The sequence below is a fragment of the Myxine glutinosa genome, chromosome 6 (assembly GCF_964187855.1).
Source record: "Myxine glutinosa chromosome 6, kmMyxGlut1.1, whole genome shotgun sequence".
In the NCBI taxonomy this organism is placed as follows: Eukaryota; Metazoa; Chordata; class Myxini; order Myxiniformes; family Myxinidae; genus Myxine; species Myxine glutinosa.
In genome coordinates, this window is record NC_136266.1 from 76205139 (window position 1) to 76220097 (window position 14959).

General features: G+C 48.4%; 1 protein-coding gene across 1 annotated transcript in view; it reads right to left on the reverse strand.

Annotated features, from left to right (window-relative positions):
• The window catches only part of LOC137429987 (uncharacterized), an 86556-nt gene that overhangs the window by 69055 nt on the left and 2542 nt on the right, over positions 1 to 14959 (reverse strand). The window lies entirely within an intron of this gene.

A 14959-nucleotide genomic window follows, 5' to 3' on the forward strand; every position in this document is an offset into this window, starting at 1 on the left:
GGAAGAGAGGACAGAGGAGTATTGATGAGGAGCGAGAGGCAGTTTTTATTGAATTCTGCGAATGGTTAGACTCAGAATTAGAGCATGGGGTAATGAACATGGACCAAGTGCATGAAAAGCTGCAGGAGTTTGATCAGTCACCAGAGAAGAGCCTTTCTTATTCAAAGCATTGGCTAAAGATAAAACTTCTAGAGAAATACGAAGACACCTTGTATTTCACAACACAGGAAAGAAGGGCAGATGTACTCTGTCTCAAAGATGGCACCGACAATATTCTGTGAGGGCATCATGCTAATCTTGACCATGGAGATGAGAAGACTCAGATCATAAAGACGGCACTCAAGTTCATATCCAATGATATTGCCTTGATTGATTTAGGTCCAAAGTCATACCCCACCACACACAGTATGACTGACATCGATAGTCAGCTGACACTTGTTCCTGCAAGCCTTCAGATGTTCTTGAGACCGATTGTCAAGACAGACGAAAGAGTTGCCGTTTGGGGGCAGAATTTTATTAAGGCCTGTCGACCTCGGTCTGGAGTATTGCCACACCAAATGGGGCTTGCCATACAACTTGATCATAGATTTGGGTCAAAATGGATGCTCAACAAGTTCCACCGGCTGGGATACACTGAGTCTTACACGGAGACACAAAACTACAAATACTGCTTCCTTAATAGTAGGAGTGGAGATGATGTTCCAGATACTTCTGGCACTCTTGACACCATTTTGGAGGAAACCGATGAACAGATCAATGATGAGGTTGCGGTTGATGCTGCGCTTGAGGATCAATCAGTGATGACAGCCAAAGTGCCAGCCAGTGAAAGTGAATTGTCAAGTAATGATCAGGTGGTCTTTATGGAGGTTGGGGAAACAAACAATGCAGTCACTCAGTTTGTTGGAGACAATATAGATTTAAACATTGTCTCTATTCACGGAAACACTCCCTTTCACTCAATGGGTTGGATCGAAGTCACCTCTGCGGCACCACCTTTGCCAGATCCACAGCAGCTTTCCCCCGGGTGAAGTTGAAGGCACTCGACAAAGCTAAGATCCTGAGAGGAACTGAAGTAAAGATTATTCCATTTACGAACAGGAAACAGATAGGAACGATGAGCATGGGTATGAGCCAGTTCCAACACTGGACCCCACGGCTCCTGAGGAGCTATTGCAGTTCACGAGCTGTAATTGTCATGGAGATTGCAGCAACTGGCGATGCAGCTGCAAGAAGAATGGGGTCACGTGCATCTCGGCCTGTGGAGTCTGTAATGGCATTACATGCAGAAACTGCAGTCATGATGTTGTTGAGTCTGAAGAAGACATAGACAATGACTGTTAAAACTTCTGACATTGTGAATGAGAAATAACTCTTGAGTATTATATATGTATGTGAAATAAAAGCTACTTTGTGTGTAAATGTAAAAGTGAAAATATAAATGTTAACAATCAACTCAGAATCATGAAAAACCCTTATTTGACCGCTCATAAGTTACTTAAGGGCCGATTAAAAAAAATAAAAATTCTCGAAAATAATTTTTCGGTACCCGAATTCAACAGCTTTTTTTCTGGGTTTCCCACGGGAGTTGAACTTCAACATTTTAACACATGTTATTACACACCTTTACAAACATATTGGTGAAGAAATTTTTTGGTAACAATTTAGTTAACAGATTTGTGAAATATCTCATAAAATGCCCTTACTAATAGGAGTTTGTTTCACCCGTCTTTGTTTGATTCACAATCTTATGCACCTCTAATTTGTAATTAAAATACTTTAAGACCAACCTCGGCCCGCATGGGCATGGTTATATTAAACGAAAATCGTCACCAAACACCGGAACCAGTGAGATTCGAGCATTTGAAAAAATATTTCAAAAACCAAATCACTCAATGGAGGCCGCCATCTTCCGAATGCGGAAGTATGCATAACAAAATTGCGAAAAAGTTCAATAGGAGTTTGTTTCACCCGTCTTTGTTTGATTCACAATCTTATGCACCTCTAATTTGTAATTAAAATACTTTAAGACCAACCTTGTTATCTTCAACGAAAATCGTCACCAAACACCAGAACCAATGAGATTCGAGCATTTGAAAAAATACTTCAAAAAAGCTTATTACGCGTTTCGGAGGCTGAAAACGGCGTCAAATATTCTAAAATTGACGAAGAATTCTTTTTTAGAAATCTCGCGGCCGTAGGGGATAGTTTTTCATGGCCGGATATATCCGAAGTTGAGACGGAATTCACCGAATTAATCAAGAAGTAAATTTTATCAATTTTAATCTCATCCAGAATGGAAATGGTGTAATTTTAGGTCTGAATTTGCGAAATTTTGTGAGCTGACCAATCAGCGATCAGCTTAGGTCAGCCAATCAGCGCCATCGACATGGTTTGATTAACGACAGTCACACATTGCCATTGAAACGGCGCTATCGTCTGATCTGTCGGCACTGATCTTACTGCAAGCTAACTTCTTCTGGTGGAGGAAGCCGCAGTGCCCGGAGAGAACCAGTCCTGACAGTGACTGAAGTTAGAAGACTACACACATACTGTGAAAACGTATATTAAGCCCAGTTAAAATTTCTTAAAATAGGCCCTAAGCTAGCACATCGTATAGTTACTTCCTAAAGCTTCTTGTGACATTTATTGTATGTAGGTATTGGCGAGGACAGTCTGCTCTTCTCTTTTACCAAGTCTTACCAGGTACGGTACCTACTACACCTACCTACTACCAACTACCTAATCCACTGATGCCATAGTGATGGGTAAAATAGTGGCAAGAGGCTTTGGCTTCGCCGGCTCATTGCGGCTTTGCAGTCGGGTACTAGTAGCCGGCAAAGCCGGTGTTGTGAATGAACGCGTACGTATTATGTTTAAAAACCAGATTTTGCTGGATCCTTTGAGAATTCCAAGCTTTGACGCACCAAATCACGCAATGGAGGCCGCCATCTTGCGGATGCGGAAGTATGCAAAAAATTGCGAAAAAGTTCAATAGAAGTTTGTTTCACCCGTCTTTTTTTGATTCACGATCTTATGCACCTCTAATTTGTAATTAAAATACTTTAAGACCAACCTCGTTCCCCGGTCCGCACGGGCCTGGTTATCTTCAACGAAAATCGTCACCAAACACCGGAACCAATGAGATTCGAGCATTTGAAAAAATATTTTTTTAAAGCTTATTACCAGTACCGTGTTTTGGAGGCTGAAAACGGCGTCAAATATTCTAAAATTGACGAAGAATTATTTTTAGAAATCTCGCGGCCGTAGGGGATAATTTTTCACGGCCGGAAATATCCGAGTTGAGATGGAATTCACCGAATTAATCAAGAAGGAAATTTTATAAATTTTAATCTCATCCAGAATGCAAATGGTGTCATTTTGAACTAGGTACGGTACCTACTACACCTACCTACTACCAACTACTTAACCTACTGATGTCATAGTGATGGGTAAAATCTATGACATCGGCGTGTGACATTCGCCGGCTCATTGCGGCTTTGCAGTCGGGTACTAGTATATATATTTAGTGCTGTGCCGATATCTGAACCGGCAATCAGAACAGGCCGATATCACCTATTTTTCAGTAATCTGTACCGACAGATTGCAATCAGTTCAGTGTACAGTTCCGATGACCGATTAAAGTTGGACTGTACTCAATACAACCCCCAAACCTTGAGTAGCTTTCACCTTTGTTTAGAATTAGAGCGAATTTTAATGATCAAATTGAAGAAAACAAAGTTGCACCTTTTGCTTTAGAAACAGATACGAGTAGTGGAGTACAAAGAAATCCGCGACGCCCTCTACTATACCATGCAATACGCGATGGCTCTTTCTGACTACCTGGCAGAGTACGTCTTGACGTCATACGTTCTAGGCGTGCATCAAATTAAAAATGTCCGTTAACTTAATTATTTTCACATTTCAAAGGTGGACTCAGTATTCTGGCTCCCCGAGCAAAATGAGGGACATTTTACTGCAGTTTGTAAAATTACTGCTTTATTCGTTAGACCGAATGCTGTGACGTCATCTCACGCAATCTCACGTGATCCTAACGCACATGGCGTTCCCAAAACACCTTAGCAAACACATGGAGCTCTATTTATTCCTCCATAATATTAACAATGACTTTTTTTTTAAATATCTTCTTTCTCCTCTGTTCCCCTCGTTATTCCTCGGTGTGCCTCTTCACTCCATTTTTATGGCTCCCAGTTTCCCCTTGGTTTCCCTGTGTATTTTTAAAATCTAACAAATGATGCGATTGTACTGCGGTGCTATGCGCACGACTTGTCTTGCCAATAAAGGAAGCAACAACGAACGTAATCAAAAGAGTCTTTATTCTAAGGATCACACTATAGCACTGCCGTGCTCGGGGCTGTGTGCCCCGTGTATATCCCGAGGCCACGCCTACCCCTCGGGCGTGGCCGACACCCTCCTGGTGCGCGGAATGATGTCATCGCGCCAGCGAGCCATCGTGTCCGCCACACGCGCCCCCCCAGAATTCCCGCGCACCTGAAGGGTCAGTTTGCGGGGCAAACGGATGACCCGGCTGAAGCGCCCTCTGGCGGCTGGCGGCGTCTGGGATGCCGGGATGCCACCGGCTGCCCCTGGGATGGGTGCGGGGCCAGGGGGCGGCGTGCCGGCGGGGTTGGGCGGTGCCGGGGGTCCGCCCGCCGGGGGGCGGCCCCGAAGCGGGGGCTGAGCCGCTGGCGGGGGGTGGTCCACGTCGAGGTGGGCCGGTTTGAGGCGGTCCACAGAAACGCGGTCAGGAGTACCGCCGATGTCCAGGGTGAAGTGCTTCGCCCCGGTCTCCAGCACGTGGAAGGGCCCGTCGTACGGGGGCCGCAGCGTTGTCTGGTGGGCGTCGTGTCGGATGAACACGTACTCCGCCGTGCGAAGCTCCGGGGCGACATGCATTGGCGGGTGCCCATGGTGCGCCGTCGGCACTGGGGCGAACCTCTGGGCGGTCTCCTGCAGCGCGGAGCACTGCTGCGCCGTGGACCATGGTGCCGTGGAGTCGGGGAGGAACTCGCCCGGCACCCGCAGCGGTTGTCCGAAGACCAACTCCGCCGTGGATGAGCGCAGGTCGTCCTTGGGCGCCGCCCAGAGGCCCAGCAGGACCCAGGGGAGCCTGTCGACCCAGCCGCCGTCGCGGAGGGTGGCCCGGAGCGCGGCCTTTAAGGAGCGGTGGAACCGCTCGCACAGGCCGTTGGCCTGGGGGTGATAGGCAGTGGTATGGTGCAGCTGGACACTGAGCCCCTGCGCGACCGCCCCCCAGAGCTCTGAGGTGAACTGGGGGCCGCGGTCGGACGAGATGTCCGAGGGGGCGCCGAACTGGGCAACCCAGGTGGCGATGAACGCCTGCGTGACGTCCGCCGCCGTCGTCGCCGCCAAAGGCACGGCCTCTGGCCACCGGGTGGTGCGGTCCACCATGGTGAGGACGTGCATGAAACCCCGCGAGGGGGGCAGAGGTCCCACCATGTCCACGTGAACGTGGTCGAACCGACGTTCGGGCACCGTAAACGGGGCCAACGGGGCCTGGGTGTGGCGGTGCTTGTGACGAGGATGTCGTCCAGGTAGACATAGACGAAATCCAGGTCACGCAAGACGCTGTCCATCAGACGTTGGAACGCCTGAGCCGCATTCTTCAAACCGAAGGGCATCTGAAGGAATTCAAAGAGGCCGAATGGCGTAATGACGGCCGTCTTCGGGATGTCCTCCGGCCTGATGCAGACCTGGTTGTAGCCGCATATGAGGTCCACCTTGAAGAAGCAGGACATGTTCGCCAACCGGGCGGAAAAGTCCTGGACGTGGGGGACCGGGTAACGGTCGGGGGTGGTGGCATCGTTGAGGCGGCGGTAGTCCCCGCACTGCCGCCATCCCCGCCAGGCTTCGGCACGATGTGTAGCAGTGACGCCCAAGCACTCTTGGAGCGCCGCACGATGCCCAGCCGCTCCAGCATAGCAAACACCGCTCTCACCACCGCGAGCTTCGTTGGTTCGAGGCGGCGGGCCCGGGCGTAGACCGGTGGCCCGACGGTGGGTATGTGATGTTCCACACCGTGCTTTACGGCCACCACCGAGAAGGTGGGCCACGTGAGGGCCGGGAAACTGGCGAGGAGGCGGGTGAACTCATCCGCTGCTGGGAGGGTACAAACCAACCTCGCCGGGACCGAACCGCTCAGCAAGCCACTTGGCGAGCCGCTCGGTGAGCCGCTCAGTGAGCCGCTCAACGAGCTGCTCAGCGCGCAAGCAAGCGAGCTGAATGTTTCGGCCTGGACGAGGCGTCTGTTCTGTACGTCTACCAACAACCCATTTGCACAGAGGAAGTCCGCACCGAGCAATGCCATGGGCACGCTGGCGGTTACGAACGTCCACGTGAAGCATTGCCCTCCAAACCGCAGGGAGAGGCAGCGCTTCCTGAACGTGCATATGGGTGTTCCGTTGGCTGCAAGCAACGTGGGGCCCTGGCCCGCGGTGTGCTTGTCGGACGTAGAGGCAGGGATAACGCTCACCTGTGCACCCGTGTCGCATAGGAAGCGGCGCCCGGACAAGGTGTCCATTATAAAAAGAAGGCTGCCGGAATGGCCGACGCTCAGGGCTGCTACCGAGCGCCGGCTTGGCAGTTTCCCGACTTGCCGAACGAGCACGGCGGGCGACAATTCCTCGCCTTGTGGCCAAACCTGGCGTGGAAATGGCACCAGGTTTGCGGCGAAGGCGGAGGCTGTGGTTTTCGCGGTGGTGGTGGGCGGGGCGTGGCGGTGGCCACGCGTTGTGCATCAGCCTCGGGATCCACGAGGTGTGGTGCATCAGCATCAGCATCAGCCCCGTGATCCGCGACGGCCGCACCGAAGCTCGCCCGCATGTCACACGCCGCGAAAAACCTGTCGGCCTCGACAGCCAGCGCGCGGGGTTCCTTTATCTTGGAACCGGCCAATGCGAGGCGTACCTGGGCTGGTAGCTGGCGTAAAAAGAGCGCCCGGAATAAAAAAAAATCCGGTGCTTTGTCCCCCAGGAGCGACAGCATATGGTCCATTCGGACTGATGGTTGAGTGTCGCCGAGGTCGGGAAGGTCCAGGAGACGGTCGGCCCGTTCGTCCTCTGTGAGGCCGAACGTGGCGATGAGGCGACGCTTGAGCGCCTCGTATCTGTGGTCGGCCGGTGGGTTCCACAGGACGGACACGACGCGGGCGGCTGTGCCGGGCCCGGGGGCGGCGATGACGTGGAAGTAGCGCGTCTCGTCCGCCGTTATGCCACGAAGCTGAAACTGGGCTTCGGCCTGCATAAACCATATCTCCGCCTGAGCTTCCCAAAACTCAGGGAGTTCACCGCTACCGCGTTGCTGCTGGTCATGGCACGTTCTGTAGATCAGCATCGGCTGAACTAGTCGGGGTCACCAATGTAGTGCGGTGCTATGCGCATGACTTGTCTTGCCAATAAAGGAAGCAACAATGAACGTAATGAAAAGAGTCTTTATTCTAAGGATCACACTATAGCACTGCCGTGCTCGGGGCTGTGTGCCCCGTGTATATCCCGAGGCCACGCCTACCCCTCGGGCGTGGCCGACACCCTCCTGGTGTGCAGAATGATGTCATCGCGCCAGCGAGCCATCGTGTCCGCCACACTATGGTGGAATATGGACATGGAAATATGTAATAAGTCATATATAATAAGTCCATGAGGGGTGATTCGACTTACGACCACTTCAACCTAAGACCTGCTTGTCGGACCGTAACCCCGTCGTAACTCGAGGAGAGTCGTTGTAACTCGTAACTCGATATATATACATCTGGGATTAGAAAACAAAAGTCTGTGATTATATGTCTTCAAAATACAAGTAAACAAACACGATGTAATAACAATAAGATACAACCCAAAGGTTGGCTGATCGTATCAAACCGCCTGTTCCCCTGGCGATTTGAGGAAAGAACTTGGGGGTGAGGACTCAACCAGTATGAGCATGTAAGAACATCCAAGGACTGTCAGCCATTTCTTGTTCTTCTGCCATTGCACGGCACTTGGCTGGCAACCCCGCTTATGCAGACCAGTACAATGCAGATATGTTAAAGATATTGAGCCGAGGTCGAAGTACGTTACATCTACGTATGTTAGAAGCAACTTTCATCCATTCCACGGACCCTATATTGTGTCGTCAAAAGGATTTTGTACATTCTCTCATTCCCTTTCAACATGGAAAGCTTAAAGGTGTTGCTCCGACTGCTGTCCATGGTGTGTCTACAAATGTTGAGTCCTCGGCTTTGGCGGAATCCCATCTCCCTCCCTCCAAGGTACTGATGTCTGATGCAAATGGTGAGTCATCGCTTACATCTCTGGTACAGCCAATCAGAGTCAGGGATAGTGGGTGTGACGAGTCAACCAATGGGCATTCAGAATACCAATTACGTCATGACTGATGAATTAATCGGTGTTGCTGTTACATAGACATGCTTATAAATGCACCATCTCTCACTTGTTCCAGTCTTTTTGCTGTGAATCGCCTTGAGTACAGCACAAAACGCTTCGGTTGTTATTGTTATTATGTTGTGTTAGTTTTCTTGTATTTTAAAGTTCTGTTGTACCAAACATCTGTTTATGTCTTTAGTCTTCCTTCAGTTTTGAAAGTTATTGACATTTCAAAACTGAAGGACACAATATCAGCTGGTGATAAATCCGTAGATTACCATTCATTATGCAAAGACTGTGACCATTTATACATTTGTGAATCTTGAAGAAATTTGAAACAATGGCTAGATGAACATGATAGAGCAGTGAGTCTAGGAAATGTGACACAGTCAGCCATAGCATGTCATTGCCTGCAATCTGGCCACAAAATTGACTTTGATGGGACCAGTGTCCGAGACAAGACGTCCAACAAACGACAGATTGATAGAGGAAGAATGGCATGTGAGGAGCCGAGAGCGTGGTCTAACTGGGGAGATGGTTGACATACACACACAATACACACCTCTCATACAAATGGGAAGACTGGATGATACAAGCAGCTGGATAAGGTGGGCAACAAACAACAACAACACTTGATCCCAAACACAACACCCACATGTGTACAATGCCATCAAATATAATATATACTACATGACCAAAAGTATATGGACACCCGAACATCGAACATCTCATTCCAAAATCATGGGCATTAAAATGTAGTTGCTCCCCCCCACCCCCCTTTGATGCTATAACAGCCTCCACACTTCTGGGAAGGCTTTCAACGAGATGTTGGAACGTTGCTGCGGAGATTTGCTTCCATTCAGCCACAAGAGCATCAGTGAGGTCGGGCACTGATGTAGGGCGATTAGGCCTGGCTCGCAGTCGGCGTTCCAATTCATCCCAAAGGTGTTTGATGGGGTTGAGGTCAGGGCTCTGTGCAGGCCAGTCAAGTTCTTCCACACCGATCTCGACAAACCATTTCTGTATGGACCTCGCTTTGTGCATGGGGCATTGTCATGCTGAAACAGGAAAGGGCCTTCCCCCAAACTGTTGCCACAAAGTTGGAAGTACACAATCGTCTAGAATGTCATTGTATGCTGTAGCATTAAGATTTCCCTTCACTGGAACTAAGGGGCCTAGCCCGAACCATGAAAAACAGGCCCAGACAATTCTTCCTCCTCCACCAAACGTCACAGTTAGCACTCTGCATTTGGGCAGGTAGCGTTCTCCTGGCATCCGCCAAACCCAGATTCGTCCGTCAGACTGCCAGATTGTGAAGCGTGATTTACCACTCAAGAGAACGTGTTTACACTGCTCCGGAGTCCAATGGGGTAAAGCTTTACACCACTCCAGCCGACGCTTGGCATTGCACATGGTGATCATAGGCTTATGTGCGGCTGCTCGGCAATGGAAACCCCTTTCATGAAGCTCCCGACGAACAGTTGTTGTGCTGACGTTGCTTCCAGAGGCAGGTTGGAACTCGGTAGTGAGTGTTGCAACCAAGGACCGATGATTTTTACGCGCTACCCGCTTCAAACACTAGGCAGTCCCATTCTGTGAGCTTGTGTGGCCTACCACTTCGTGGCTGAGCTGTTGTTGCTCATAGACATTTACACTTCACAATAACAGCACTTACAGTTGACCGGGGCAGCTCTAGCAGGGCAGAAATTTGACGAACTGACTTATTGGAAAGGTGGCATCCTATGACAGTGCCACGTTGAAAGTCAACTGAGCTCTTCAGCACGGCCCATTCTAATGCCAATGTGTGTCTATGGAGATTGCATGGCTGTGTGCTTGATTATATATATATATATATATATATATATATATATATATATATATATATATATATACGTATATATATATATATATATATATATATATATATATATATATATATATATATATATATATATATATATATATATATATGCAGTCACGTGAAAAAGTAAGGACACCCCATGTAAAGTTTTGACTTTTTAAACATATCTCAACATACAGCTATTTGATCTTCATTTCAACAATATTGATAGATAAGGGTGATATAATATAACAAATATCATGAAACATTTACATTTTGTAGTCCATTGTATAATTTAAATAAACATAAATGCAAATTTCGCATGTGGAAAAAGTAAGTACACCCCTACATTTATCACTACTTCAAACACCTAAAATTAGAATGAGGTGCACCAGCTCAGGTGCAAATGATTAGAACATCGTTAGAGAGGATCATGGAGGAACCTGTCTTATTTAAACCTCAGACATTTAGTTTGGTTTGCTCTTTGGTGTTGAAGTGTGTGGCGTCACCATGCCTAGATCAAAAGAGCTCTCTGACGCCTTCAGAAAGAAGGTTATAGATGCCTACGAATCTGGGAAGGGATTTAAAAAGATCTCCAAACAATTTGAAATCAATCATTCGACTGTCCGGAAGATCATCTACAAGTGGAGAAGATTCCAAACAACTGCCAACTTGTTCAGGCCAGGCCGCCCCAGCAAGTTCAGCCCGAGACCAGACCGAAAGATGCTGAAAGAAGTCTCTAAGAACACCAGAATGTCATCACGTGACCTACAGGTATCTCTTGCCACCGTTGATGTCAAAGTGCACGAGTCTACCATTAGAAAGAGGCTGCACACATTTGATCTACATGGGAGGTGTGCCTGGAGGAAACCTTTGCTGTCCAGAAAGAACATCAGGGCAAGACTAAAGTTTGCCAATGAACACCTAGTCGAAGACCAGCACTTCTGGAACAATGTGCTCTGGACAGATGAGTCAAAGGTAGAGCTATTTGGCCACAGTACCAGAAGACATGTTTGGCGAAAACCAAAGACAGCATTTGACCACAAGAACCTGATACCAACTGTAAAGCATGGTGGTGGAAATATTATGGTTTGGGGCAGCTTTGCTGCATCAGGGCCTGGGCAGCTCACCATCATAGAATCCACTATGAATTCTGTAAGGTATCTCGACAAACTGCGATCAATTGTCGTACGCGTTTATTCACTCTGCCGATCAAGGCCCGATTCACAACAGCGCCATCCGAGGTCTGGCATAGGGATCCAACCCGGTCCCGGTGTAGGGATACAACGGTGAATATTTGCACTGCATACATGACATCCTCCCCTTTAGGTCCAAAATTACCACGAGCAATACGTGCTAGATTTCCAGAATTGACATTTCAAAAGCAACATTTCCAAAACATGTGAAAATATGTGTGCAAACGGTTATGAGAATAATGAAAATACGTGAAAATAATGAATAATCAACGTGAATGAAAATAATGAAAAATCATCATCAACGAATTACCACGAGCAATAAGTGCTAGATTTCCAGAATTGACATTTCAAAAGCAACATTTCCAAAACATGTGAAAATATGTGTCAACGTGAAAAAAAAACATCTTCAAAGATTCAACCGGTTGGGTGCTTTTCTCTCACGCATTGAGCGTCGCGGTGTACCAGTGGATACAAAGTCCGAGGTGATTCCTTTGGGTCGCGGTGTACCAGTGGATACAGAATCCGAGGTGATTCCTTTGGTCTCCACGAAGGGTGTAGCGTTTGCAGAGGTTTTCGGGGCATCCGAGCCGGCTGGAGCGGCCACGACGATCTCCGGCAGTGGCGGGTCGAACTGTTGTCCTGACTGTGACGATGCTACAGGCTCCATCGACTCACAGTGACGGTAGGTTATGTGGTCCTGATGTCGACGAATTTCACGGCCGTCCTGCAGGCGAATCACACAGGACAGTGGACCTGGCTTCTCGATGATGTCCCCCGGTAGCCACGTCGCACCTGCACCAAAATTTCGGGCAAACACTGGATCTCCAATGTTGATACATCGACTGTTGGACGTCTTATCGTGCACCAACTTTTGATTAAGCTGGCTCTGATAAACATTTGATGATATGTCTGGTTTGAGATTGTCAAGTGTCGATCTCAAGTGTCGTTTCATCAATAACTCAGACGGAGCTGCACCGGTTGTTGATTGTGGCGTGATGCGGTATTTGAACAGGAGACGAGACAGCTTTGTTTCCAAGGTTCCCTCCTGAAGTTTCTGCAATCCGGATTTGATGATTCCCACGGATCGTTCGGCCAAGCCATTTGAAGCCTGGTGATGTGGGCTGACAAACTTATGTTTGATGCCGTTCCGACGTGTGAACTCGGCAAACTCGGTACTGGAAAAACACGAACCGTTATCACTCACGATCATCCTGGGCAGACCATGAGTGGCGAAACAGCGTCTGAGTCTTTCGATGACAATGGCTGACCATAACTGCGTAACACATAACTGTGACAATGACAATAATATCGACGATGGTAGAAGGAAGGACAAGAAGAAAGGCATGGTGCCAGGGAGCAACGGCCTGGCAGCAGCAGCAACAGCAGCAGCACGTAGTGACCAGAACATTCCCGATCCATCCTGTAGCCCTCGGGTCTGCCTGGTCAAGTTACCGCCATGTCAAGACCTCGCACCTGGGAGCCGGACCACATGTAATGGCAAGCACCTTTCTTGGGATAGACCAGGCCGGATGAATACAGACCTCACCTGATGGCCTCTCCCAAGCCTGGTAACGCCATCTGTTCTCGAGTGGTCCCAACGTCCCCTGGAGCAGGCCGCAACTGGGCTTGTGAGACCGGTGCGGCACAAGCGGCGAGCCCGCTGAATGAATGCCATGCTCTTGCATGCTTCTCTCACCAACCTCTAGCTGCCACGACACTCGCCATGGGGGGTGCGTTGCCCCCCGCTGCGCTTGGCGGACATGCCGGTGATGCACCGTCACCCCCGAGGACACGTGATCAGGAGCGATGGCATACCGCCGCCAATGAAAACCATCCCGATTCGCTGCCACTGTATGCCGCACCTCATAAACGTCGCATTGCAAGTCTGAATGCTGAGGCGCTCATGAGCGCCATGCTGGTTCGTGAGCCAGGTGTACCAAAGCGGCCAAAGCACGCAGATGGTCATTCCGGCCAAGCATGCGATTTTCCAGGGAAGGTTTTGCGCCAGAGTACTGTACTTTCTCGGCGCCGATTGCCCAGCGATATTGAACCCGCGGTCCCGTCGTTTCGATCGGCGACCAGCAAGGCCCAAGGTTGCACGATAACTCCCCGCCGTAGCTGGCGTCCAACGCTACTTCGACAAACTGCGATCAATTGTCGTACGCGTTTATTCACTCTGCCGATCAAGGCCCGATTCACAGCAGCGCCATCCGAGGTCTGGCGTAGGGATCCAACCCGGTCCCGGTGTAGGGATACAACGGTGAATATTTGCACTGCATACATGACAAATTCTTCATTGTACCAGATGGTGCTTGAGGATAATGTGAGGCCATCTGTCGGAAAGTTGAAGCTCAACCGAAGGCGGAACTTGCAACATGACAATGACCCTAAACATACCAGTAAATCCACCAAGGAATGGCTGAAAAGAAATAAATGGAGGGTTCTGGAATGGCCAAGTCAAAGCCCAGATCTAAATCCCATCGAGATGTTGTGGGGGGATTTGAAACGAGCTGTGCATGCAAGAAACCCCTCAAATATCGCACAGCTGAAAGAATTCTGTATGGAGGAGTGGGCAAAAATTTCTCCCAGTCGATGTCAGAGACTGGTGGACAGTTATAAGAAATGCCTCCTTGAGGTTGTTTCTGCCAAAAGGGGCAATACCACCTATTAGAGCCAAGGGTGTACTTACTTTTTCCACATGCGAAATTTGCATTTATGTTTATTTAAATTATACAATGGACTACAAAATGTAAATGTTTCATGATATTTGTTATATTATTTCACCTTTATCTATCAATATTGTTGAAATTAAGATCAAATATCTGTATGTTGAAATATGTTGAAAAAGTCAAAACTTTACATGGGGTGTACTTACTTTTTCACGTGACTGTACACCTGTCAGCAATGGGTGTGGTTGAAACAGCCAAATCCACTAAATAGAAGGGGTGTCCGCTTACTTTTGGTGATGTATTGTATATATGACAAGCAAAGACTCACTCACACTCACATGTGAATGGAGGAAATAACCAACCAGCTCTCACCTAATCGATTATCCCAGATGGCTAGGATTAAATAAATAAAATGACTCCTCCCATGCTCTTCTCGCTGAAGAAAGCTGCATAAATGAAACCATGAAGGGATACACAAGAAAGCCCTTTGCTATTTCAGACTCTTCCAGAAGTCCTTCCGCAGCAATAACGACCTTTTTGTTATTTTACAGCTTGATGTCGTTGGCTACAAAACAGTGGGGGGGGTTAAAAATCAGTGAACACACTATCCCTTATGATGTCATTATTTTACAGCATTCTTGAGTGAGATAACCACTAGGACTTCTGATGAATTACTCTTTTTGTAAGCGGTGCCTCGGATACTTTGTATGCCTCAAAATGTATGTGGTGGAGTTTCCAATTTTACTATTGTTTTGAAAACCAAAAAAAAACCCACCTTTTAAGATGGTGACAAAATTGCAGCTCAGAGCAATGGTGGGTTTTGTTCCCAGTGCCAAAAGACAAGTAGGCCTAAGT